This window comes from Marmota marmota, unplaced genomic scaffold (genome assembly GCF_001458135.2).
Source record: "Marmota marmota marmota unplaced genomic scaffold, marMar, whole genome shotgun sequence".
Taxonomy (NCBI): domain Eukaryota; kingdom Metazoa; phylum Chordata; class Mammalia; order Rodentia; family Sciuridae; genus Marmota; species Marmota marmota.
In genome coordinates this window covers 7,055,530-7,082,857 of record NW_026000249.1, presented here as the reverse complement: position 1 = coordinate 7,082,857, position 27,328 = coordinate 7,055,530, and positions in this window count along the sequence as shown.

Here is a 27,328-nt window from a genome sequence, read left to right as displayed (position 1 = left end):
AATACTGCCCTTTCAAGTGGTAAATATTCACAGCTTTTATCCAAATTTTATCTTCAACAGTTGTCTTCTTTCTTAATTAAAATGCAAATGTAGACTTGATTGCTAGAAAACAATGACTCAGCCAGAAAAAAAAAAATCCTAACTTATTTCCCATTCAAACAATGAAATTAAATCCAGGTCTGAGAGATCAGGTCTGTCTCCACAATCCAGGCCAACACACACATGCACACACACGCACGTGTGCACCTCACACACGCACACACACACAAAACACGTGCATACACAAATAAATACACACAAAGCTGTCTTTGATGTGGCTGCCTCAGGCAGCTCATAATTGGACTAATGATACTTAAAAATCTAAACAATTGCACTTACAGTTAAAAAAAAAAAAACACTCTTGCCTTCTCTCTCCCAAGAAAGTCAGTAGTTTCCTGCTACTGAAAAAGATAGCAAGTACTTTGAAAGTCAGTAAATTCTCATCTATGTACTTCAATTGAATTCCTACATTCCAGTAGCCTCTTAACTTTGTATAATACTTGCGTCTATATTTCTTTTTTTCACTTTTTAATTTATTCATTTTAGGTATACATGACAGTAGAGTGTACTTTGACATACCATACATACATGGAGTATAACTTATTCTAATTAGGATCCCATTCTTATGGTTGGACATGATGTGGGGTTTCACTGGTTGTGTATTCAAATATGAACATAAGAAAGTTATGTCCAATTCATTCTACTGTCTTTCCTATTTCCATCTCCCCCTTCCATTCATTCCCCTTTGTATCTATATTTCTTATTTCTATTTTAAAAGCATATAATTATAGATCATTATAAAATTCTATAACTGCAACGAAAAAGTCAGAAGAAAATAGGAATATTCTGTTGTCAAAGGAGAAATTGGCATTGTCTTTTAAAACTATAACTTCTAAAGAATGCCACTGCACATTTACCTTGATCATACCATTGTCAAGTTGAAGAATGTTTCTATCAGGAATTTCAAAGTCTTTAAAAGACTTTATTTGGTCTGTTTTGCCCCTTAAATTTTTAGCTTCTAGAGGACATGAACTATTTTTCCAACTTTATATTTACAATACCAAGATATGTGCAAGACCATTATAAGCCTTCAGCATCTGTCTGGTGAACAGGTAGATGGATGAAAGAATGGATAGGTGAATGGGCTGATGAGTGGGGGAATGAATGAATGGATGAGTGAGTGAATCGACACATGGATGGATGAGTGGACTGGTGAATAGGTAGATAAGTGAATGGATGCATAGATGGATAAAAGGATAGGTAAATGTACAGGATATATGGATGGAACTGAGGGTGGAGGAGAGAATGACTGAAAGGGTGGATGGGTGGATAGGTGGGTGAAAGGACAGGAAGGTGGCGAACAGAATGAGTGGATGGGTGGACGGGTGCCTGGGTGAGTGGATTAGCTGATAGAGGGATAAGAAGATAAAAGTCAGGTTAATAGGTAAATGGATGAATAAACAAAGCACTAGCAAATGAAGTATATACTTTAGCAAGCAAGTTTTGGTTAATTGCACAGTTAATACTTATTATTTAGTTAATACTAACTTTAAAAATTAAAATACAATCTCATTTTGGAAAGGAGAAAGAATCAGTAGATTACTTGGTGACACAGAATACTGTGGCATACACAAGTGAAAGAATCTGTCTACAACCATCATTCAGCTACTAGATTTGTTGAAGAAAACCAAGGCTAATACATTAGAAATCTATAAATCCACATATATGAATAAAGTAAACATGAATGTGCCTCCAACATCTAAAAATATTAGGAAAGATTTATAGAATTACCTATTCCAAAAGTTTTTAGAAGCAGAACACTTTAATAATTCAAAAGGATGACTTTCTAGGAAAGAAGCTATCATATATCTCACCTTTTAAAGTGACATCAGGGAATAATTTTAGTCTCTTTCATGATACATAGTTTAGAGTTGGTTGGCAGCGGAACTGTGGGTTGGATGGCTCATAGGCATGACTAATGGTTTCTCACCTTCTAGATCTTCTAACATATCATTCTCTGTACTCTAAATCTAGGTATATTCTCTCTCTTGATCATGTATGTGCACACATGGACACACACAGTTCTTAAAGGGAAAGTCCAAGTTGAAGCATCATTATGTAAATTTAAGCAGCCCACAGCAAATACCACCCAGGGTCTCCACAACATTAAAGACAATAGTTATTTTCTTTTCATGTTTTCTACACATACATTTTGTATCCTTTTTTGCTCTTGCTTTAAGCCAGAAATGACATCATCCAAAAGCTTCCAGTTTTATTATTCTGAGAAACACATCAAACTGTGGAAGTTTATGTCAGAGTTTAGAAGGTCCACTTTGAAAAGAAAAATGTTCAATAGAGAATTACCATACAAACCACAGTAATAGTTCAGAATCCAATTTTAAAATATGGTACTGATGGCAGGCCATTAAAGATTTTAAACAAAAGGTTTGCCCTCAAGAAGGACCATGCCTTTTTTATTTTCAGGCTCTACATTTTAAACGGGAGAAATTCTGCTTATAAAAGTCTATAGTAAAGCTTGCTAGTTTAAAATGCAATTAATCAAAGGAAAGAAAATGTGTTAAACCATAAAGACACTTAGATAAAACTGCAACAAAAATATTTACAGCAGAATAATCCCTTTTATTGTTGGTCCTATCCACAAAGACATATACAAGAACTAGGAGGAGTTTCTGCTCTGAGAGCTCTAGCTATGAAAAATGGTTCCCAGTCTCCAGCCTGACATCCATATTCTTCTCTATTTGCTCTTTACTGTTAGAGTTGCTCTTTCTTTCTCTTCTCCTCCTCCCCCTTCTCCCCCTTCTCCTCCTTCATCTCCCCCTCTTTTTCTTACTTATCTTTACTAATTCTCTCTCGTTCCTTCCCTCCCTCTCCCAGTCTCTTTCCATTTCTCCTCTTAACTTCAAAATCAGGTGGGCTGAATGAATGAACATCATCAGGAAGGCATGCTTTGAGAAAATTCACCAGGAAGGACCCTTGGCTCAGGGTTTCCTGAAAGTTTAATAGGTCCAATGATACATGGAGCATCCCTTTCCCAGCAGCAATGGGATCCATATTACTCTTCATTTTTTTTTCCTAAGAAAAGCTCCAAAACTGGGGACAGCAACTCATCAGGGAAGGTTCTTAGCCTGTATGATTTTTTGTTTTGTTTTGTTGCCAAACATTGATTTGCTAATGGAAGAAAAAAAAGCCTGTCCCCACAAATCCTCAAAGGCTAGATGTATTTCTTTTCTACAAAGTAATTCTAAAACTGGAAACAGCAGAAAGAATTACCAGCCTGCTTGGCATTGGATTGAGGGCAGCAACAAGTTGGGAGAAAGAAAATATGGTGTCCCATTAGACTGGATATGAGACTTCTGAGGACAGGTGCCAAAAAAGGCCTAGATGAAGAAACCATAGTCGTGAAGTTTCTCTTAGCAATGAAGAAGGAAACCAGGATGATGAAGAGGTCATCTCTATGATTCTAACTCTTTTTTTTTTTTTTTACTTTTTAATGAGAACTAATGAAAAGCATTCTGAGAATGAATGAATTCTCTTAAATATATCAAGATGATGATCTCTGGTCACTCACACATACATTTGCCATTCAGCTCATTTTTTTTGGTGCATTGATTTCCTTTCTAAAATCAAAGGTAACTTTGATTACTCTTATTTTATTTTATTTTACTTTTGGTGCTGGGTGTTGAACCCAGGGCTTCACATGTGTTAAGCACTACAGTGATTTCTAGCTATTCAATTTTGTCAAAAAGAGCCCTAGATGGGCAAGAACAGGATGCAAACTTCCAAACATTCTGCAATGAAAATAATAGGCTTGATGCCTAACAGGAGACTTGAGGGCTGGGATGTTGTTCAGTGGTAGAGTGCTTGCCTAGTGAGCATATGCTCTCAGGTGGCAAATATGATCCTGACCTAAGTTGCTTAAAATTAAACATTTGTGAACATGGCTGCAAATGGAGGCCATTGCTGACAAAATGGAAAATTGCAAAATTAACCAAAGGCACGACACTGACACACAGCATACATGGTCTCTTATTCCTCATCCAAATGTAAATCACCAGAATGGTTTCACAGAATATTCTTCAGCTCTGTTACAGGATATGCAAATATAATGACCACACTGTAACTTCTACAAATGTCTTTTTAATGCCCAATTATTAATGGTCTGATCAACACAATGCCAAAAAGAATAGTAATCCTGGAAGTTTTGGTTTAATAACTGTAAATGATTAAATGAACCACCAAGGCAATAAGATAGTAAAATTATTGCTAAAACCTTGAATTTTGTATTGCATTTTATCTTACTTTTGGCAGCTTGAAAGGTTTCATTGTAAGTATTTGTGGTCGACACGAAACCAAATTGATTCCATTGCAATCACCCAATCTTAGTGCTTTTGCTCCTGTTGTACCGCCTGTCTCATTTGACATGGTGCAGGAAAATAATTTTTCAAAACATTACAAGAAAATAATTTTCAAGGTAAAAATCATTGTTGAATGTTCACTATTTAAAAGCACAGACTTTTGAATGTTAATTGAAATGTTTAATTCATATCTTTGTAAATTACCTATCATCTATGGCTATTTTCTCTCTACAACAGGAGACTTAAGTAGTTGTGATGAAGACTGAATGTTCTTCAAAGCTTAACATATTTATGTTCTGGTCCTTTACAGAAAGTTTGCTGACCCAAGTATATAATACCTCGATTTTAAAAAATATTACTTAGTGTTTTTGGAAATTCAAAGTGTGAGTGTGTGTGAGTGTGTGTGTGTGTGTGTGTGTGTGTGTATACTCTGATTTCTTAAATTAACATAGGCCTACAAATACAGAAGTATTATGTCTATAACATCACAAGGGCATTGTCCAGAAGGCTGATAAAGAAGATCTAAATATGCTGTTATTTCTTAAAGAGATAATCCCTTCTCATATCCCTTTTAAAGAAAATGATGACTCTTGTAACTAGATGATTTACACCAATCACAGTAACTGTCTTCCAACTAAAATTCACTCTCTAGTGCTTTCGCCCTCTGCCCCCTCTCTATCTCTCTCTCTCTCTCTCTCTCTCTCTCTCTCACACACACACACACACACATACACAAACACACACACACACACTATTCCACATTTTCCTAATTGACTCCATCAATTGATTCAGAAGATGTTTACTGAATACCCTAGATACCAGGCACTGTGCTGTGTCCAGAATAGGACACAGCCCCTGCCCTCCTCAGACTTGAAATGGGCTACAACATACATGTAATAAATGATTATAGTACCATGCAGTAAGTACTATTAAGAAGAATATCTGTAATCTATGAAAATATCCTGGCAACCTAGTGAATAAAGTGAGCAGATGAAGAAATTGGGACAAATTCACAGAGGAAGTACATTTGGCTTGGACTTTGATGTCTGAGTAGGACTTGTTTGCAATGAAAAATAGAAGGCAATTTTGAGCAGCATGAACACATGCAATGGCATGAAACAAATAGCAAGTATGGAGACCTGCACATGCTTGTAACAGAGAACAAGAGAAGTAGGAAAGGGTAACGGGGGTGGGTGAGCTGGGAAGCTGGGAGGGGCTCAAACCTGTGCCTTGCTAAAACATTTGGGTTTTATCTTTTAAAAGTAGGAGCTATGGGCATTTCTTAAGCATAGAAATGATCTGCTCAAATTTTTGGCATGATGCGGTGGTGGGTAATACAGAAGAAAAAGAGGCTGAAAGCAACAACTTCCTGGATTTATCAAAATATGTCTATCCACAACATGAGCAAGCCCTCCCCAGCACACTGAGTGACCAGGACATCCATAAATGGAAGATATCCCAGTGCCTGAGTGAACCAAGAAAAGAGTCCACACAGTCTGCTGGTTGGAAAATACAGAACAGTCATAGCATGACAGTTTTACTTCCTAAGAGGCAATATCCCTTCCCCTTTTAATTGTTGCTTGTGTGCCTGAAAATCTCCAGTACCCAGAGAGAGTCCATGCAAATGCCAACAAAAGTAGACAGAAATGCTACAGTTACCAGCTTTTGTGCTTGTGGTCAAAAAAGAATGAAGAGTCTGTTTCCAAGCCCAGAAACATTGATTATTACAATATCCTGATCACAGCCCAGACATCTCCATCTCATGGAATGTTTGTTCCACACTCTCCCTTCAGAAATGCCTCCTCATTAGAGAATTCTTGCAAAAGTGAAATAATTCCAGCTACTGTTTTTCCCATAAAAGGGACCACTGTGTTTCTGCTACTTTCCCCCAGCATGTTTCTGTAGGTGGTCATTTCAACAATAAAGGAAGTTCAAGGGTTCAAACAGATTTCCACTGTTACAGCCCAAAAATTTGAGGTTTTTTCAAGGAAGTCCCCCCTGCTGAGCAATTATGCTTGAATTCAAGGCTGGCTCTTTCTTACCAAAGCTGTGGGGAGAGGAGGACAGAGGGGAATGGGTAAGGAACTGGGGGAGGGAATAGAAGATAAGAGACGAAAGAAATCAGGGCACTCAATCAGAAGTAAATGGTTACAACCTGCCATCTGATACCATGGAGACTCAAGAAGGCTGAGGAAAATAGAATCTGAGAGATTGATTCATCCCCCACTCTTATTTTTGGTTAGTTTTTACTCCGATGAATTGGTGCATTTAGAAAAAATAACTTCAGGAGCCATAGTGGACTATATCATGCCCCAGGGAACATGTTCAGAAGGTGATAGAAGGAGCCAGGTAGAGTCTCAGTGTCCCAACAAAGAATATTTGCTTGTTCTCAGTGTAGTCTTGTGACTAACATACTGTTTGACCATTCCCAGAGAGGTCTCCACCCCATGTGATGTCCCATGACCTCCCCAGGGCAGAGCAGGGCAGATTCAGTCCCATTATGCTCCTCTTCCAGCATTGCCAAGAGCAACAGAGACCTGCTTCATCACCATATTTTCTTATGCCTTTCAGTCCTCCATTCCTGATGCTTTAAGGGAGGGTTACCCCAAGGACCCATGAGTAAAAGCATTGTTACTGTTTCCCTAATCTCTTTCCTCAGCTTGTGTGTGTGTGTTGTTGGGCAGGGCTCTGTCTGACTATGTGTCTCACTGCATTGCTTATCCCAAAGTGGAATTCATTCATCATCCTCACCATTTCCAGAGGGATTGCAGAAAAACATCACAGGCTAGAAAATTTCTTGTTTCCCTTTTTCCTAAAACTATGGAAGCCTCAGTCACCCAGTGGCTCACCTCCAAGGCCCCTTGGAGGGGGGTCTGTCATGAAAGCTACACGGGCACTATTTCTTTGCTACTGCTAGTAGCTTCATAGAAAAAAAACTGGCCCAACCTAAGAAAAACAGGTTTGTTTTTTTGTTTTGTTTTGTTTTTTTGCAGTGCTGGAGATGAAACCCAAGGCCTCACATACACTTGGCAAGTACTCTACCACTGTACTACACCTCCAGCCCAGAAAAGGCATTCTTCTTCTTCTTTTTTTTTTTTTTTTTTGATACCGGGGTTTGAACCCAGGTATGCTTAACCACTAAGCCACATCCCCAACTCTTTTTATTTTTTATTTTGAGACAGGGTCTCACTGAGTTGCTTATGGCCTCATAAGTTGCTGAGGTTGGCTTTGAACCAGCAATCATCCTGACTCAGCCTTCAGAGTCACTGGGATTACAGGTGTGTGCCACCATATTCAGCTAGAATAGGCATTCTTTAAAACATATTATCCCAGACATAACTTTCCTATGTTCATATATGAATACACAACCAGTGAAACTCCACACCATGTGCAACCACAAGAATGGGATCCTAATTAGAAAAAAGTATACTCCACGTATGTATAATATGTTAAAATATATTCTACTGTCATGTGTATCTAAAAAGAACAAATTTTTCAAAAACACATTACCCAATGATTTCACTGAGAGGGAAAAATATTATGAAATAAAAACTCTGAAAGCCCTCATTTTTTAAAAAGTAAATTGCACATGAAAGTCCATGGCTGTCAGTGATTCAAATGACTGAAGTATCATGCCAACATTCATGAAGGCATGTGCTAAGGGACTTTATAAATACACAGCTGTACTTCCAACCACGGGGATTCACTTCTGGCATTCCCCTACCAGGTGACTTTTACAGCCTTGTTCTCTGCTCTCCTGTACTACGTATGGATTCACTCATTGCACAAAGCAGACTAAGGTTAAGAAATGCACTGGTTTTGTGGTGATGCTACAACCAATTGCACAGAAGACAATAAGGGGATAAATTTTCTCAACACTGGGTTGGTACTCCCAGTCAATCAAATGCTCAGAAGAAGAGCCTAGGTTATGGGCCAGTGTTATTTGTTGCTCCTGTCTGCAATTTAGATGCAGGGTGCATCAAAAGGAAACCAATAGATTAATTTTTTAAAAAGAAGAATGCTTCCTCGGGCTTCCCCAGGTCATGAAGTGTCTAACTGAATACATCTGTTGATGTGTTGCTAAGATGACCTGATGAATGGATTATTCTGTTTCTATATGTTTTCTGGAAACATACCTGAAAAGGATCTATAATTACTTTTTTAACAAGTTTGATGTACTTTGTATTACCTTACAAAGCTAAGATGGTATCTACTATGCTTGAAGGTGGGGAAATGCAGAATGCTTTTTCCTGCAAGTAGAGAAATTCAAGAAATGTTTGCGAAAATAAAATATCATTGCCTAGAAATAAAATGGAAATGATATCTTCATTTTTTCATTTTGATTTCATAAACTCATATGACTTGCTGTGATTTTAGCTAAACAAAAATCGTCCTTTTAATTTAAATTCTTACTATTTAGGAAAAATCTTTGAAAAATGGAAAGGAAAAGAGATGTTGAACCTGAGAGTTAGAAGCTCTGTAAAACAGAGCTTCCCAAACACTAGGCAGGACCCAGTTACAAGAGCCAACGCTTTTACTTGACTGCCATCCTCTTATAAGGAAGTGCTCCAGGATACTGATGGAACGTGTATTCCAAGTAGAAGAGTAAACTTTTTTTCTATGCTTATCAGTTTTTATTGGCCCAACTTTTGAAACTGTCTATCATTTCAACTTTGCTAGTGTAAAAGGATTAACAGTAATAGCTCCCCTGAGGACAAACAGGTGAGCAGATAATACAAGTCAGATTTATCATCCCAATAAATCCACTTTCCAAAGCAAACAATCTTCTCATTTGGAAAAGCATGGTTCTCTCCCATTTCTGAGCAAATGACTATATTTTTTTTTCTGGAGAGAAAGAAAGGTATTCTGATAGAGTCTGGAAAGATTAATCAATCTGAGGAAGCCTGTGGTTTCATTTCAATTAATGCCTAGTTTAAAATTGTCTAGTGACATCAAGAGAGAATGACTCATAACAAAAGCGACTTACACAGCCCACATTTTAAAAAGTCCATGTGAATAGCATAATCATCATGAAAGAGTATTAATTAAGCAACCCATATGATCATGATGCAATGAACTTGAGAGGAGAAAAGACAACAATGACAACACTGCATAAACTTTAGTTGGTTAAGGTAACCCCAATTCCAGCAGAATCAGGATATTTATTTAAAAAATGGAGTACATTTATTTACTGTAGGAAGCAATTACATATACAGGAATTTTTCCAGACTAACCTAAAAAGGACATATAAATATTCAATTCTCATTTTTGTGTGCATATGCATGTGTGTACACACATGTGCCAAATGTACAGGCATTTGTGTATTAAACTAGGTGCCATATAGAGATTGTTTTTTTTTTTAAACTAGGCTGTAGTTAAAATCCTTCATAGTTAAGATCAGAAGCTGACAGACTTTAGACCACAAGCCAAATTGGCTCAATACCTGTTTTTGTTTTTATAAATATGTTTTTATTGGAACATGGCCACATTCACTCATTTACATATTGTCCATGGCTGCTTTCCCACTCAGTGACACAGTTGAACACAGGTGAGAGAGAATCTGTTACCTCAAATGCTTGAAGTTTTTACTTTCTGGGTCTTTGCAAAAAAAAAGTCTGCCAATTTCTGATTAAGACAATAAATACCTTCTATCTCACACATAAATCAGCATGAATGCATTAGTCAAGTTTGATCCAACAAGCTCTAAACTTTTTTCCCAAAACTATTGGAAAGGGTTGTTAAATATCATGACATACCAAGAATTCAAATAAAAGGAACTTGTGACAATCAGTATAATTTGTATCTTTGTTTTGAATCTTAATTTCTTTGAAAATACCTTTGAGCTGTATGTTTGATGTAATATAATACACATATATATTATCTTAATATAAATGTACATTATAAATACATTATTTCAGTATATAAATGTCATTAAATGGAGCCACACAAATGTTGCTCATTCATATTTTGAGAGCTTCATATATGCTAAGATTTCTCTATTTTGTAGAAATACATTTAGCACCTTAACTATATTTACCATCATTCATGACCATTTCATTCTGTCATCGCAAACTCCAGGGAGATATATAACAACCAGGACAGACGAACATTTATTTCAATTCCCCCTGTTTCAAAAGTATGAAGCTACCTATAATTCTAATACCATTGTGTAATACATCTGTCATAAGCATAGAAACCATTTACTCCTTATAAAATAGATTGTCCTATTTCAAAAAAATGTACTTGCTGTTATTTCTCATGAAGAAAAAGAAAACTATGCTTAAAAGTTCATTTGGGTTGTGCATGGCAGTGCAAGCCTGTACTCCCAGCAACGTGGGAGGCTGAGGCATGAGGACCATAAGTTCAAGGCCAATCTCAGCAACTTAGCAAGTCCCTAAGCAACTTAGTGAGACCTTGTCTCAAAATAAAAAATAAAAAGGAGTGGGGATGTGGCTCAGTGATAAAGCACCTCTGAGTTCAATTACCCAATATAAAAAAAAGTACATTCCAGTCAAATACAAACATGGGGTACAGTGCCAGGAAGAGGAAAAAAGTTACAGCATAGATAAACATGACAATATTCTGTAACATTTTTCCTCTTCCTGACACTGTATCCCATGTTTGTATTTGACTTGAATGTACTTTCTATGTGGATATATTTCAAGCAATATTCCCTTTTTTCTAAGTTTAATAATTCTGATTTCATTTTTCATACAGAACTCATTAATTATCCTTAGGTGATATGAAATTGCTTTCTTTAAAAAATCTAAATGTAAGGCCTTTTACTGTTTGAGGCTAAAAACTGAGCATAATACATATCATCATTGTCATCTTCTGCCAAACTCATGCCCTGAAGGTGACACAGACAGTGATGAAGTATAGTAAGTAGCAATGATTGGATTATACTGTATGTAGATGCAGGCTGTCACATTCATGATTTGGACCTAGGGTACATGACCTCATTCCATAGCTAGTCAACCTAGAGCAAATATAATTTATTGGAGCCAGGAGGCCTCATTATGACCTGGCATTCAACACAGCTCATTCTTCTTACAAAAGTACATATCTTAACTTTCCTTACAGAGAAAATGATAGCTATGTAAAAAATCCATATTACTAGTCTTCATTTTATTGACAAGATTTCTAAGGTAGTAGAAAGAAAATATATTGCCCAGGGTTTTCCAAACCATTATGGAACTAGATGGCATATTAAAACAATTACAAAAATTGAATAAGGGGAAATCATTCCCTTGAAATCTCATTGGAAGCTTTGGCATTGAGATAACTGTTTTATGATGCTTGGCCTAAATCACCACCTCCTGGGAAAAGCTGAACCTGCCATTGCTTAATTTAGGCTTCCAGAATATTCTTAATGCCTTGAAAGATACTTGTAACTATTATCTATCTTTATAGGTGTATGCACCCCCACCCACAGGACAGTGCTTTCTAAGTTTCACACCAAGACAATATGGTATGCTGACTCCTTCTAAATGATTCATAATGGAATCTTAAAAAAATGAAGATACAGCCTAAAAGGCAGAGGTTTCCTTTGACTAAATGATAGCAATTTTGTTTTGTGGTGCAAAAGCAAAATTTAGGAGCAAAGAAGAGGTGTGATATAGTGTGTAAAATGGGGGAGATATGTAAGTTCTAACATCTGTTCACTAATTTACATGAGAATTTTCCAGGAAAGAGTCATTGTAAGTAATTTAAATGAAGGCAGTCATTTCAAAATCAATTGAAATAAAAGCCTATGCATTGGGAATCCAGGGAAGGGAAAAGAAAGGTCTCAGGAGGAACATGGATTTCCTTACTCACTGGTAGTCTAAGATCTTTTTTGAAAAAATGGAGCAGAGAGTTGCTGTCAGAAAGGTCAGTCTGTTCTCCTTTCCGTGATGTTGCTAAAAGCCTGTATGACCTTTATCTGGGCAGATAATGAACTAGTTATTATCTCAATGGATGGTCCTGAGTCTCTCTACGCGCCCCATCATCAACTCGCCATGCTTAATTCAATCTGTGTTTATGCAGCTCAGAAGTAATCCCACCAGATTCAGCCATCCCCTTTCCAGACAGCGATACTGTTGCTAACATGAGTCTGGTATCACTTTCAGGAAGGATGAGGAGAAAGCTTTATCATTACAAGGAGACCACCCTCAGACACAGCCATTTAAAGAATGTTTTGGCATGTTTGGGGGTTTTCATTTCTAGGTGGATCTGAGATAAGCCATCCGGAGAGCTTTTAATTGTTTCTTTGAGGCTATTGTTATTTATACTATATGGACACTTGAAAGGCAACTCTCAGGATCTCAATGGAAAATGGTTTCATTCTGATTCTCATTCTAAGCACAAAACTACTCAGCCAGGCAAGAAATTCTAGCTGCTGGAGGTGTTTTGCAAGCAGCATTTTTATCAAAGGTTTAAATAAATAAAACTTCTCATTTATCCCACAATTTTTGCTCAAGTCCTATCCTGGTTTATGTAGACCTAATTGATACCACCATTATAGTAATAATCAGTGCTGTTTGCCAAAGAAAAGATTTAGTCCCTTTTATCTCCTTTTTAGTAAGATTGCTTCACCTACCTCTCTGAAGTTGGGTATGGTCGTGTGACTTGCTCTAGCCAATGAAAGATGAGCAAAGGTACTGCAGTTGTAGCTTGGTGGCAGAGGACTTATCTAGCATGTGTGAGGTACTAGGTTGAATCCTCAGCACCAAATAAATTAATAAGATAAGATAAAGGTATTATGTCCATCTACGATTAAAAAAATCTTTTTTAAAGGATGAGCAGAAAGTGAGTGCTATGTAGCATTAATGATATGTTATAGGTGAACACTGTAAGAGCCAATGTGAAATTTACTATATTACCCTTTGTGATGCACATGTCAAAATGGAGCTGCCATCAGTATGGACCCCACAATAATAACAAGTAGCAGAGCACTCCTGTTGACAACACTTACACAGGTAATGTAAGGAAGAAATAAACATTTTTATATGGAGCTGCTGGAATTTAGGGGATATTTATTACCACAGCATAACCTAGCTTATCCTGACTTTCCTATTCCAATTTCTTTCACTACTGACCTATTTAATTTTTAGTTTGCTTGTTTGTTTGTTTCATTTTTAGACAGGGCTCACTAGGCTGCTGAGGCTGGCCTCAAACTTGTGATCCTCCTGCCTCATTCTCCAGTTGCTGGGATTAGAAGGGTGTGTCACCACACCTACTACTACTGCTGCCCTATCTCTAAAACATGAGTACTTTTCTGTAATAGACACACTCAAGAGAATTCCCATGGAATTCCCCCAGCTAAACAAAAACAACAACATCAAAACAAACATTTAATGGAAGGAAAAGACAAGGACACAGAAAACTTGTTTGATCAACCATAGACTTTTTGTAAGTGCTGCTCCCTGACTCCTTTAAGATTTTTTACACATAGTACTATTATTATCTTTTTCTTGATCAGGAAACAGGAGATATTATAGTGCGCAACAAGTGTATTGTGTTCCCAATTGAATATTTATCCCCACAAAATTCACATGCTGATGCTCTAAAGCCCAGTGTGCCTATATTTAGAGATGGAGCTTCTGAGGAACTACTTATGGTTAAATAAGGTCATGAAGGTAGAGCCCTAATCCAATTAGATTATAGTCCTTATAAGAAAAGACACCAGGGAGCTGGGGTTGTGGCTCAGTGGTAGAGTTCTTGCCTAGCATGCATGAGGCACTGGGTTCCATTCTCAGCACCACATAAAAATAAATAAAATAAAGGTCCATCAACAACTACAAAATATTTTTTTTAGAAAAAGAAGAAGAGACACCAGAAAGATCTTCTCAGCCTCCTCCCACGCTTGACACAGAACCCTCTTTCTACCCCAGGTGAGGATGGAGCAAGAAAGCAAGTGCCTATAAACAGGCAAAGGGCCAGAAGCCAAACTGGCCAGAAACTTGACCTGGGGCTTCCGAGTCTCCAGAACTGTAAGAAAAAATGTCTGTTATTTAAGCATCCACTCTATGGTATTTTGTATGGTAGCCCTAAGCAGGCTAACACACCTTGGGAAAAGTCAAATGGGCATATGATGAGATAGATGAGTTGGTGATTACTTGAAAGAAACTTCTCTCAGAACTAAGACACTAGGATAAACAAAAAGCCTATCCTAAAGAACGAAGGAGGATAATTTGGAAACAGGAATTTTAACAATCCTTGGCAGATGCATAGTTGTCCTGTGGGAGCTCTATGAATATATATTAAGTGCCAGGCACTGGGTGTGAGGCTGTAGACACAAAGTCCAATGACACATGGGCCTTAACTCCAAAGAATTCATGATCTAATAGAAAATACACTAGGTAAACACATTACTTCAACACCACAGGCATTTTCTGACCTACCAGTGCTACTAAGCATCATGCTAGGGGTTAAACCAAGCAATACATTATTGATCATCTGATCATTCTTCATAGAGGTGTCTATCCTAATCAATTACAAGCAGAATCAATAATTATGGGGGTGAATTGTGGGGATACAAATTCTTCATTGTCTCCTCACTGCATGACAACAGTATTATCTTCAGATCGTTACCATCTTCCTCCTAAATTAGTCTCAGTTTGGCTGACTTCCCCTGGAAAACTCCGAGGAGTCTGAAAAGTATGGAACCTTGTAAACAGCAGGTGCTCACTAAAGTTGAACCAGTAACAGCAACATGTTTAGCTCTACCATGTAAATGTTTGGCTCAAATAAAAAGCTACATGAACACATGTCTTAATACACAACTCAAAGCAAGTGTTCACTGCATAACACAATATCTGAATTAGCACATCGTTCAGCTGTCATGAATAGCAACAGAAACAGGCTTGAATTCTGATCTGAACATTGGAAAAATAATCTCCTCTACAGGAAACATCAAAACGCCTCAAAAGAATGATTTTCAGAACTTTTCCTGAAAATGTATAGATGAAGCATCACTTCCTCATGTCAACCTCACTCAAGAGACCTTAGCCCAGTTCACAAAAGACCCACAACTTCTCTGTTGAAGAAAAACTGGGATATCTTCCCTTTAAAAGTAGCACAGCTTTAAAGAAGAGCTAAATTATGGCATTTGCCAGTAAATGGATGGAGTTGGAGAATATCATGCTAAGCAAAATAAGCTAATCCCCCCCCCAAAAGGTCTAAAGTTTTCTATAATATGTGGATGCTAATTCAAAATAAGGTGGGCGAGGACACTAGGGAAGAATAGCATTATCTTAGATTAGGTAGAAGGAAGTGATGGCAGGGGAGGGGATGTGGGGATAGGAAAGTTAGTAGAATGAAACAGACATTATTACTGTATGTATATATGTGAATGCATGATCAATATGATTCTGCAACATGTACACTCAGAAAAATGAGAAATTATATCCCATCTATGCATGATATATCAAAGTGCATAAATGCATTCTACTGTCATGTATAACTAACTAAAACAAATAAAAAAATAATAAATAAAAAAGTAGCACAGATTTCATCCAAATTGTCTAGGCTGTTTACAGCTATTAGGCAATGTGAGAAATTGGAGAAGGGCTTCAAATATGGTTTACTGGGATGAGAAAGGAGAGGGAAAAAAAGGAAAACAGAAAATAGTGCTAGAAAAACAACACTCTTGACACAGAAGAGGAAACACCACAATCTCCCCATAACTCTGGATTTACAGCATTAATCTTTTAATACAGAAAGGGATTTGCTGAGACAGATACCAACACAGATACTATTAGATGTCGGTCATGCTCTGCCTCTGAAAAAAAAAAAAAAGAATTCTGGGAGACAAAGCCAGAAGATGTGGGTTTCTCAGGTATACCTGGGCCTGTGAAAGACACAGAGGGAGGAAGGAAGGCTTAGGAACTCATATTACCTACTCTTTCCTCCAGAAGGATACTTTTTAAAAAATTCTTTCTACAATGCTGGGGATAGAACCTAGGGCCTCACACATGCTGGGCAAGTGCTGTACCACTGAGCCACACCCCAGCCCCTGCAAGGATACTTTCTTTGTGTTAGTTAGGATTTTAATGCTTGAAATCCTGTTTTAGGTTCTGTGGAGTAAGGAACTCATCCTGACCTCTTTTTCCTCTTGCTACATCCTCCCACATCACAGTCAACCTTTAGCTGCTCCCTCTTCTTCTATGATGGCAAAAGGCAGAAACCAGACTATGATAGACTGGAGAAACTATAGCCTTTGTCTTTAATTAGGTAGGATGGCAAGGTAACGTCGGCTTTCTGTCTGACTGAGGTTGGGAGAGAGCATTAAGGATTCATGGGAATGCAACGCTAGTGCTCAGCAATAGCAAGGATGCACACAGACATTTGTTAAAATGTCCTAGCCCTGCGGTTGTTTGTTTTGTTTTAATGAAAAAGAGTCCCATGGTATAACCCCACCTAGACATTACTATAATTAACTGCGACGCAGGGTACTGCAACTTGGGAAATGTTTTAGCTGTCTTTGGTTTTCTCTGCCAACACTGAAGAGACACTGGGAGGACATGGATCCACAGCTTGCAGAGACATAAACACAGGCAAGGATTTTGTGGTAGCTTCTTGCAGACCTGCTTGTTTAGACAGGAAAATAAATGACCAGCATTGAGAGGTAAGGTCAGCCTTGAGACATATTTTCCAGGCTCACTGCCTGCAAGCTAAGAGGGAATCCTTTGGAAAACAGTTTTCAGTTCAGGCAGTGGCATGGGGTGGGGGGGGCAGTTAGAGTAGAAATGGCAAGACACAAGGAGCAGCCACGTGGTCTTGGGAAAGTCATCAGAGTTACTTTGAGCCTCGGTTTTCTCATCTGTAAAGCTGACATAATAAGCCTTGGCTTTCTTACCTCACCATGTTGCTATGAGAATGAAATGAGATAAGGTGTGGGAAAGTGCTTTTGAAAATCCTAAAGAGCCACCCACAGGTAAGGAGTTATTATATCCCAGCTCATCCAGAAGTCAAGTCTTTGGAGGAAAATTTTCAAATGAAATTGCTTGTCAGTGGTAGCTCTTACCATGTGGTCCTCTTGTTTCTACCTACCCACAGAGGGAATGAGATTTTTGCCACCTATAGGGGGATGGATTGCAGGAAAAACCTGGGGAGATTGTTCATTTGGAGGGACAATGGCCTCAGGAATGCTCTGATTGTGGAACAGAGAGTGGACACATCACGTGTGCTCCACACACCTGCTCCCTCCCAGGCAGGAGAGTGACAGGCAGCCAGGTGCATGCACAGACATGCCACAAACTACTATCATCAACCTAGAAGCAATGTATGGAAAAAGCTGACACCATCACATTCTACATGATCCAAGTCCTCACTCCCTCCCCTCTGTTACTCTTCCTTTGGCCCCTCCAAGAAAAGGAATTTATTAATAAAAACCTGTTTCCCTGGAACACTTGGAGGGTATCACTTCATTATCTGGGTGCTAGACAGCACCACTCTTCCCTCTGCAACTTTCTGTGGCCCTTTCAAGGTTCCCAGGGTCTTATAATCCACTTAGCTTGTTTTCTATGATCTCTCATCACATGTCTGTCCTGATGATTTGATTAAACTGAACCACCTCAGAATCAAGATGGAAACTAAAATGGGCTGGGAATATGGCTCAGCAGTCCAGCATTTGCCTAGCATGTGCAAGGTCCTGGGTTCAATACCAAGTGCCATAAAAAAGATGGAGCCTAAATACAAAGTTCATGCATTCAACAAATAGTTACTCAGTTCCTGTCCTGAACCACGCAAGCCCTGGTGTGCAGAGATCAACTACTTGCTCTTCAAATGTGCTGACAGCTGGATGACATTTCCCGACATCCCCTGCAAATATATGTGGTCATATAACTGACATTTTGGCCAATAGAAAATAGATGGAAGTTAAGTACATGACTTCCAGGCACAGTTTATTAAAAATGGACCTGTATGAATCTCCATTATTTCTTATGCCATCTGCCTGTCAGATGCAAACTTGGAAAGAAAGAACAACTCTAGGGGTGAGAGATCTATAAAATGAATGGGGCCTAGATTTGTGGATAACCATGTAAGAGATCATTGACTGAATACCCACACTGAATTGTCATGTAGGCAAGAAATAAAACTTCTGTTGTATTCCTCCACTGAGATGTTTGAGGTTCTTTATTTCAAAAATTAGCCTATCCTGACCCTGCAGTTGGGAGTACAATGGGAGATAAGACATGGTCCCTAATCCCATAGAGTTTTCAGTTTAATGAGGAAGCACAAAAAATAAACAGGTAATTACAACAGAGTGAGACAACTGCCATGAAGAGAGAGAGAGAGAATGTTGTGTGCTTAACTAGGGAGTTAGTCAGAAGGCCACTAGGAGAAAGGGGCATCAAGATCAGAACAAGAGGAAGCTGAAAAGGAGCTAGAGAGCTTAGCATATAAGAGGAATTGGAAGAATCTTAGAATTATGGCCGTGGCAGAGTCTCAGGAGGCAGAAGGATAGATGAGACTGCACAGAGGTTGCAACCAGGTTCATGTGGTCTTAAAAACCAGTTTGTTTAGCCAAGCGCAGTGGCACACACCTGTAATCCCAATGGCTTGGGAGGCTGAGACAGGAGGATCACGAGTTCAAAGCCAGCCTCAACAAAAGTGAGGACCTAAGAAACTTTATTTTGAGACCCTGTCTCTAAATAAAATACAAAATAGGGCTGGGGATGGGGCTCAGTGGTCGAGTGCCCCTGAGTTCAATTCCTGGTATCCCCCCAAAAAACCCAGTTTGTTTAGATGTTGTCATAAAAGTAATAGAAAGTCATAGAAGAATGTGAACTAGGAATTCTGCTTTGTAAAATTTACAAATTCTGCTTTGTAAAATTCACCCTTCAAGAGTATAAAAATGAGGGAAACATGTCTACCCACTGAAAAACTCCTTCAGGCACCAACATAATGGCTCAGACCTTTAGTTATTGACACCAGTCTGAATCTCATCCACCTTTACCCCGCACCTCAGCCATTATTATTTAGACTGTTGGTCATCTTTTCTGAGGGTCTACTCTCAGCAGAATCACTTCTCTCTGGCCCTGGTGCTTCCCCTTCCTGGTTTACATCTCTCTTCCTGCCAGGCTGTCCTCGAGGTCTCAACATGCCTTTCAGCAAGTCCATAGGGAATTATGACACAAAAGGAGGGCTGTACTATTCTGTGTCACATTCTCCATAAACAATGTTCATTAAACATCCAGCACCATACCAAGAGACAAGTGCCTCTGAATAAGAACAAGCCAGTGACGTGATTTTTACTACAACATTAGCAGCCAGACACAAACAGTCTGTCACAAAGAGAGGCAATAGTTGTGTAGAAGGACGGGCACAATCACTACAGAAATGTCACTAAAATAATCACACCTGTCAAGGTGACCCAGGAAACTTATGAAAAAGTGAGGAGAAGAGAGCTCCAATCTGAGGGATATACCAGGTGGTCTGGTTCCTGAGAAGAATTTAAGCCTCTAGGCCACAAAGGAGCAGATGTAGGTAAGAATAAAGGATACTGGGAGAGAGGGAGCCAAGAAGAAAAAGATCAAGAAGAGCCTGGGCAGGTTTCTTTTTAGAGTACAACCTTAAAAGGGGACTGATTCTCATTTTTAGTCAACTCATGTCCAAGTGAAAAGAAATAACAGTTTATTTCCCATATTCATCTCTTGCTCTCTTTGAATAACAATTTGGACAGCATGGTTACATTTGTCATTCTGTAGGTGAGATGTTAAAGTGTTCAATGTTGTCCTAGTCTTTATTTTCATCCCCAGGAATTACTAATGGTGACTGGGCTTTGTTTACCACCAGGAATGTGCTCCCATGGTAGTCCTTTCAACCTGGGAATGTTCCACTATGGACAATGGGAAAACATTCCCAACCCTGCTCTCAGCACTAGCCACAAATACATGTCACCTCCAGACTGCAATCCCTCTCTCTGTCCTTGGTCAACCCTTGCAACAGAGAATGGCTTGCTGTTCAGCAAACCTGTTTCTCTTTTCCTCCTAGACACAAAAGTCATAAGTCAACTGTATGTGCCAATCTCCCCTGCAGTTAGGTGTGGCAGTGTGACTGAGTTCTGGCTGATAGAATGTGAGTAGGAGTAAAGTAAGTCACATCCAGGCCCATAAAATAAAACCCTCCCCTGTTCAATCCTCTACTCTGTTTTCCCATCCAGTGGCTGAATGGAAAGGGATGCCAAAGATCTAAAAACAACAAAAAATGCAAAAAAAAAAAAAAAAACTGGATCTTTGAGTTGCTATTTGGAGGAAAGTCAATAAGGATGATCACTTGACTAGGATTAGACAATTTATTAGAGAAATAAATATTTATTTGTTCACTCACTGAAAACTGGGGGCTGTTTGTTATAGTAGCACCTAACATAGTTAATACAGCTCTCTCTCCCATTCTTTTGAATGAGGATTCCAAATCGTCAAGATTTTTCTTACATCTCCTAATCTCCCCTAGTCATTGTAGAGGACTTTACCTTATTTTTAACAACTTTACTGAGATATAATTCACACAATAAAATCAACTCTTTAAGATGTACAATTCAATGTTTTTTACTACATTTAGAATTGTACAACCATAATCACTATCTAATTTTAGAACATTTTCATTACCCATAAAAGAAACTTCATACTCATTAGAAATCACTTCCCTTTCTCCCTTTCCCCTAGCACTAGGCAACCACTAATTTGTTTTCTGTCTCTATAAATTTGCATGTTCTAGATATTTCTTTTTTATTTGTTCTAATTAGTTATACATGACAAAAGAATGCATTTTGACACATCATACATAGATGGTGTATAACTTCTCATTCTTCTGGTTGTACATGATATAGAGTTCTGCAGGTCGTGTAATCATATATGCACATAGGGTAATAATGTCCCACTCATTATACTATCTTTCCTACCCCCATATCCCTTCCCTCCCTTCTCTCCCCTCTGTCTAATCCAAAGTACCTCTATTCTTCCCTAGCCCCGACCCAACCCATTCTAGATATTTCATATCATTGAAAGGATACAGTATGTGTTCTTGTGTGCCTGGCTTCTTTCACTTAGCATGTTTCAAAGTTCAACCATGTTGTAGCATGTATCAATAACTTTCATTATTGTTTTGTTTTTTTTTTTTTGAGTATTGGAGATTGAAACCAGGGACAATTTACCACTGAGCTACCTCTCCAGCCCTTTTTATGTTGAGATAGGGTTTCACTAAGTTTCTGAGGCTGGCCTTGAGCTTGTGATCCTCCTGCCTCAGCCTCCCAAGTAGCTGGAATTACAGACATGCACCACCATGCCTGGCTTTCATTGCCTTTTATCAACTTTTTATCAGCAAGCAATATTCCATTGCATGGGCACACCACATTTTCTTTATCCATTCATCAGTTGATAAACATTTAGGCTATTTTGACATTTGAGCCACTATGAAAAATGCTGTTATGACCATCAATGTATAAGTTTTGTGGGAACATATGTTTTGAATTCTCTTGAGTGACTGAACTATATTCTACTTAGAAGCATTTCTACTAGGAAGCCAAAATGCTGGGTCATATAGTCATTCAATGTTTAACATCTTAAAGAACTGCTGAATCATTTTCCACAGGAGGTGCACCATTTTAACATTCCCACCAGCAATGCAGGAAACTTCTAATTTCTCTGCATCCTCACTAATACTTGTTATTAACTGTCTTTTGTGTTTGCCCTCCTAATGGAAATGAAGTGGTATCTCATTGTGATTTTGTTTTGATTTGCATTGCCCTGGTGACTAATGATGTTGAGCATCTTTTCATGTGCTCATGTTCATTTTTACATCTTCTTTGGAATAGTCTATTCAAATCCTTTGCCCATTTAAAAAGTGAGTTGAGTAGTGAGAATTATTTATATATTCTAGGAACATGCCTATTGTAGGCTGATTGTGTACTTCAAAAAGATATGTTGGACTCCTAATCCCCAGTACCTGTGAATGTAACCTTATCTGACAATAAGGTCTTTACAGATGTAATCAATTTAAGATGAGGCCATACTGGATTAGAGTGAGTCTATTTCATTACCCACAACTCTGAATTGGTCTTGTAATTTGCTTTGACCAGCTCCAAGCTTGGGCCTCAAGAGGTTTTGCATGCTTCTCTGTTCCATTAGAATCCTGTTGATGGAGAAAGGCTACTGACTCAGTAATCCAATTACCTCAGCCACTACCCAGTCACCGCCCCCCCCCCAGGCCTAAGATGTAAGGCCATCTTAAATAAGCCAGTGCTCAGGTGGCTGGACAGCTGATCAGCAATTCAACACAGATATAAGTGAGCCCAGTTGAGTCCAGTCAAAACTGCCAACTCAAGAATTATAGGCTAAATAAATGGTAATTGTTTTAAGCCACTGAGTTTTGGGGTTATTTGTTACACAGCAAGAGCTAACTAATTCAGAGGTAATGTTCACATAAGTTAGAAGACTAGGTATTATTCCTGGATTGTTTGCTAACCAATTTTACAACTTTGGACTAATCACTTTACTTTTTGAGCGTTGATTTTTAAATGAGAAAACAAGGGGAAATGGTGGGCTGGTCCAGTACTTTGCAAATACTGTTAAGCAGCCAAGCCCTTTCTTCAACTGATAGTTTATAATGAACCTCAATATATAAAATAGGTGAAAAGAAACCTTGTCAAGTTCTGAAGGAAGCTGAACCCCATCTGCTTGACTCTCTTCTCACTCTTTCCCCCTTCCTCCACCTCCACTCCCTGGAATGGCACCCCAGGGATTTGCAGATAAAATCTGGAAAACATCAGGCTATTGGATTTTTTGAAGGTCTCTCAGATTATCATTTCATGATTCCAGGCTGGAGGGGGGAGAGGTAGTTTTGCATAAACCAAGACAGACTAGACCTTCTCGTAGCACTACTCACGTTATGTGATACATGTAATTATTTGTTTACTTGTCTGTTTCACCAAACAGTGAGCAACTCAACTACACGTACTTCTCTTTCTCCTATGGAGTGCCTTCCTCAACCCAATAATTGCCATACATTTCTTAACACAGAGCAACTACTCAAGAATTTCCATGTAAATGGGTTTATGGGAAAATGTAGGATAGATGGATGGATAAAAAACACAAACAGATAATTATAGGATAACAAATGAATAAGTAAACAACACAAGAATAACATTGACCTGTTATTCACAATGTTTCAAAGGTAGAATGTTTCCCTTTCTCCATGGGCAGAAAGTAGGGCTTCAAATTACATTTTCAGCATTGCCATTTTATTCTCAGCATAAAGTCTGAAACAGCAGTAAGTAAATTACTACATCTTGAAAAGCAATCTCAATTATTTCCTATCATTAATTCTTTTCAAAGGCAGGAAGCATCTCTCTCCATGCTCCTACCCTGAAAATGCCAGCTAGCCTCTCACCAACCCCAATTGAGTGGATCATCCTCCCCTATGCCAAATTGACTCATATGCCCAGAGATTGACTTAGGTTCTATGTAATTGGAACTTTCTGTGGAAATTTCTGCACTGCTTATTCACCAATGGTTTTCCAGGGAAGACTCAGGAGAAGCTCACCCCTTGGAGATGTGGCCATGCTAAGAGTGGAGATTCTAGGGCTGTTCTGCAGCTTCCCAGCAGTGTGCTGCAAGCAGAAACCAATAGGGAAATACACTGGCTCAAGCCAGGGATCCTTCCCATCTTGCTTAAAGCTTCTGCTTCCTGTTCTAAGTTCTTAATGACTACCTTCCTTTAAAGATTGCCTTTAGCTTTAAAGGAGGCTAACTTGAACAGTACTGTAAACCAAGATAATCTGGCAAGAAAGAACTCTGTTGAATTTAATAACTATTTTAAAGGTGGGGAATGAGTATGAAAAAAATGCAATCTCAAACAGAAATACAAATAAATCCTGGATAACTGATGGAACACCACTGGGGTAAAGACATAAAAAGGGATACCTGGTGATCTTTTAAGATTGAAGATGTAAGATCATGTTTTACTTTCCTGTTGTTCTATTTAATCCATGTGTCTCGATAGATGTATCTTCCCTATCACAATCTTCTTTAAGGTTCCCAGAACATTCTTAATGCCCAATAATTATGGAGGAACGTGGGCACTTTTGCTCATAAATGTTGCAGGGTATCAATTTAGTTATAAATGGAATATTTTATCATTTTAATTTTCATTAGTTTTTTTCCACATTCTTATCACTGTGTTACAGTTGAACATAAGGGTAGGATTTGTTGTTACATATTTGTACATTAGTTTTTAAATCACATAAGTTACACAGAGAAGAAAGAGGATTTGGCCCTCCCCAACTCCTCAAAGAAAGAGTTATCTATAATCCCATCTGCTGGAGATAACCACCAGGAACATTTTGAAAAACAATATTTTTCAAACTAGATTGTGGCCCATTTGGAGATCATGAAATTGATTTAGTGGGTCATGATCAGCATTTTAAAAAATAAGAGAGAAGAAAGGAGAAAAAAGAGGAATATAACTGGAATAAAGCAGAATTGGGTAGGAGAAAAAGGGAATAATATAATAAAGAAAAATAAGGACATCAGAATGCAGCACATAAAGAAAATGTAAATATTGTTAATAAACTATGGTTTCAGCTCCATGTGTCTACTGGCTCACAAATATAAAACATATTTCTCACTGTGGATCATGATTAAAACATGTTTTTAAAATACCACTTTGGTATACAGACTTCCAGACATTTTTCTTTCTTATATTCTTATATCTTAGTAAACATGAAATAAACTGCATATGCTTTGGGGGAAAGTCTTCTTAACTCCAAAATGTATCACAAACATATTTCTAGGTTATTAAATACCCAGTTACATCATCATTTTAATGGTGGTAGAGTATTTGATATATCAAGGTATAGTAATATTATTTGTTCAACCAATATTCTATGGCTAATTATTGAGGATATTGCTAATACTTCTTACTTATAAGCAACACTGAGGTGCCACAAAATTCTTTTATTTTACGTTTCCAATGATTTTCTTAGGTTAAGTTCAGAAGTGAAATCTTTGGCACACAGTTTTTATGTATTAATTTCCTAAAGGCTAACTGCCTACCAGAAAATAATTATTCCAATTTACACCTCTATCAATAGTGTCTGCAAGTACCCTATGGCCACTCCATCCTCGTTCCCATCCTAAGCCTGACAAATATCATTTTTCTACCTTGGCCTATGTGAATAAACTTTAAAAAAACAGCAACTTATCATAATTTGAGTTGATTCATTTCTGAATTGAGGTCACCTACAGTTCATTTACACCAACCTTCAAATGAAATTATAGAATACAGAAGGGTGACCATTGAACTAGCTATTTGTGTATCCATGACACAAATTTAGGGGATTTAAATAGCAAAGGCTTTGATATAGAAAATAATTCCTACTATAGCAAGTGATTTATTTTAGACAATCAATAAATGAAACAACTAATTAGTTACATGCACCACCACCTCACTCAATTACATGTGTTAATGTATTACACAGTCATATGTATACCCTGGATCTACAGTAAGTACTTCTTGGTTCATGAGCCTTTTTTATTTAGACGTCCCAAACTCAGCCCTTCTGAGCAACCAAAGTTAAGCTTAGACATTGTTCTCATGTTTGCTTGGGTTTTTTTATTTTACTGTTTCCTCTATCATAAACTGGAAGGCAGAATGCTGTCTCAGTGGCCATAAAGTGGAGGGATTGCAGGAAGAGTGCACAGTGCCGAGAGCAGCTGGGTGGAATAGATGGGGTGCCCAAACTGAACACAGCCAGTGGAATCCTGGATCAGGCACTTTTTAACAGTGTGGTCTTAAAGTTAAGGGGCTTGTAAAATAACATGTATAGGACTAGCAGAAAGCAATCACACAATAAATGTTGGTGTGTGTGTGTGTGTGTATGTGTGTGTGTATGTGTGTGTGTGTGTGTGTGTGTGTGTGAGAGAGAGAGAGAGAGAGAGAGAGAGAGAGAGAGAGAATTTGCTCCATGTCTACCTGAACATATTTGGAAGAATCCCCTTGATAGCCTTTAGTCATCTAAGAAAAGAATTCAGTGATCTTCCAAAAACTGGGGGCGGGGCTGGCTCTAGGAAAAAGTCAAGGGTCTGAAGAAGAAAGTGTAGGCCATGAGCTTAACTGTGCCCTGCAGAAAAGAACAGCAACTTGGGACAAGTAATGGATTTAAGCAAGAGTTTCATAGGCCCTCAGAGTAAATCTGGGTTTTTAAAGGCCTCTTATTCTGCATACAGCTCCTTTTGCATTTCACACCTGGTGAGGGAAGAAAAGCATCCCCTGTCTAACTTCTGACTTCACAGGCTGTCTCACTAGGCCTCCATCAGTTTCTAATAGCCAAAAGAAAATTACACAGCCACCCCTATATTTGAAGAAAATCCGGGTTAATGGTCCAAAGCAGTTTCCTCATGGAAAAATCAGCTCACCTATCCTCTAGTTAGGAAAAGGAATGAGGCACTTATAGTAAGTTTAAAATTTATCATAAAAGCCCACTTTCAAAGGCCCAGCTGTGTGTCACTCAGCAGTAAGGTCCCCTGGGGGCTTCTCACAACTTGGTTTCAGACTTAACTGTGAAGACTTCACACATCTCACACCCAAAATGAATCAAAACACAAGACAGCCTTGGGTCTGCTTTGGTGTCAAAGATATTGCAGATATTCCTGATATGCTTGAAGGGGAAGGCTCAGATTAAAACATCACACTCGGGTTCTCTAAACATAGTCATTTCAAACCCTACTGTGAGGGAGTCTTGTGGGGCCAGAGGTAGGGGCCAAGAATGTTACACCACCCACTGAGTCCAGAACTTCAAACCTCAGCATAGGAGTCTGAGACCTCAGCCCATGTCTGGGTATGGAAAGCAACTTCTATGGGAAGTGTTACAATTTGCTTGAGAATTTTTAAACCTCCACAGCCACAAAGTTCCATCTAGCAAGGGTTGA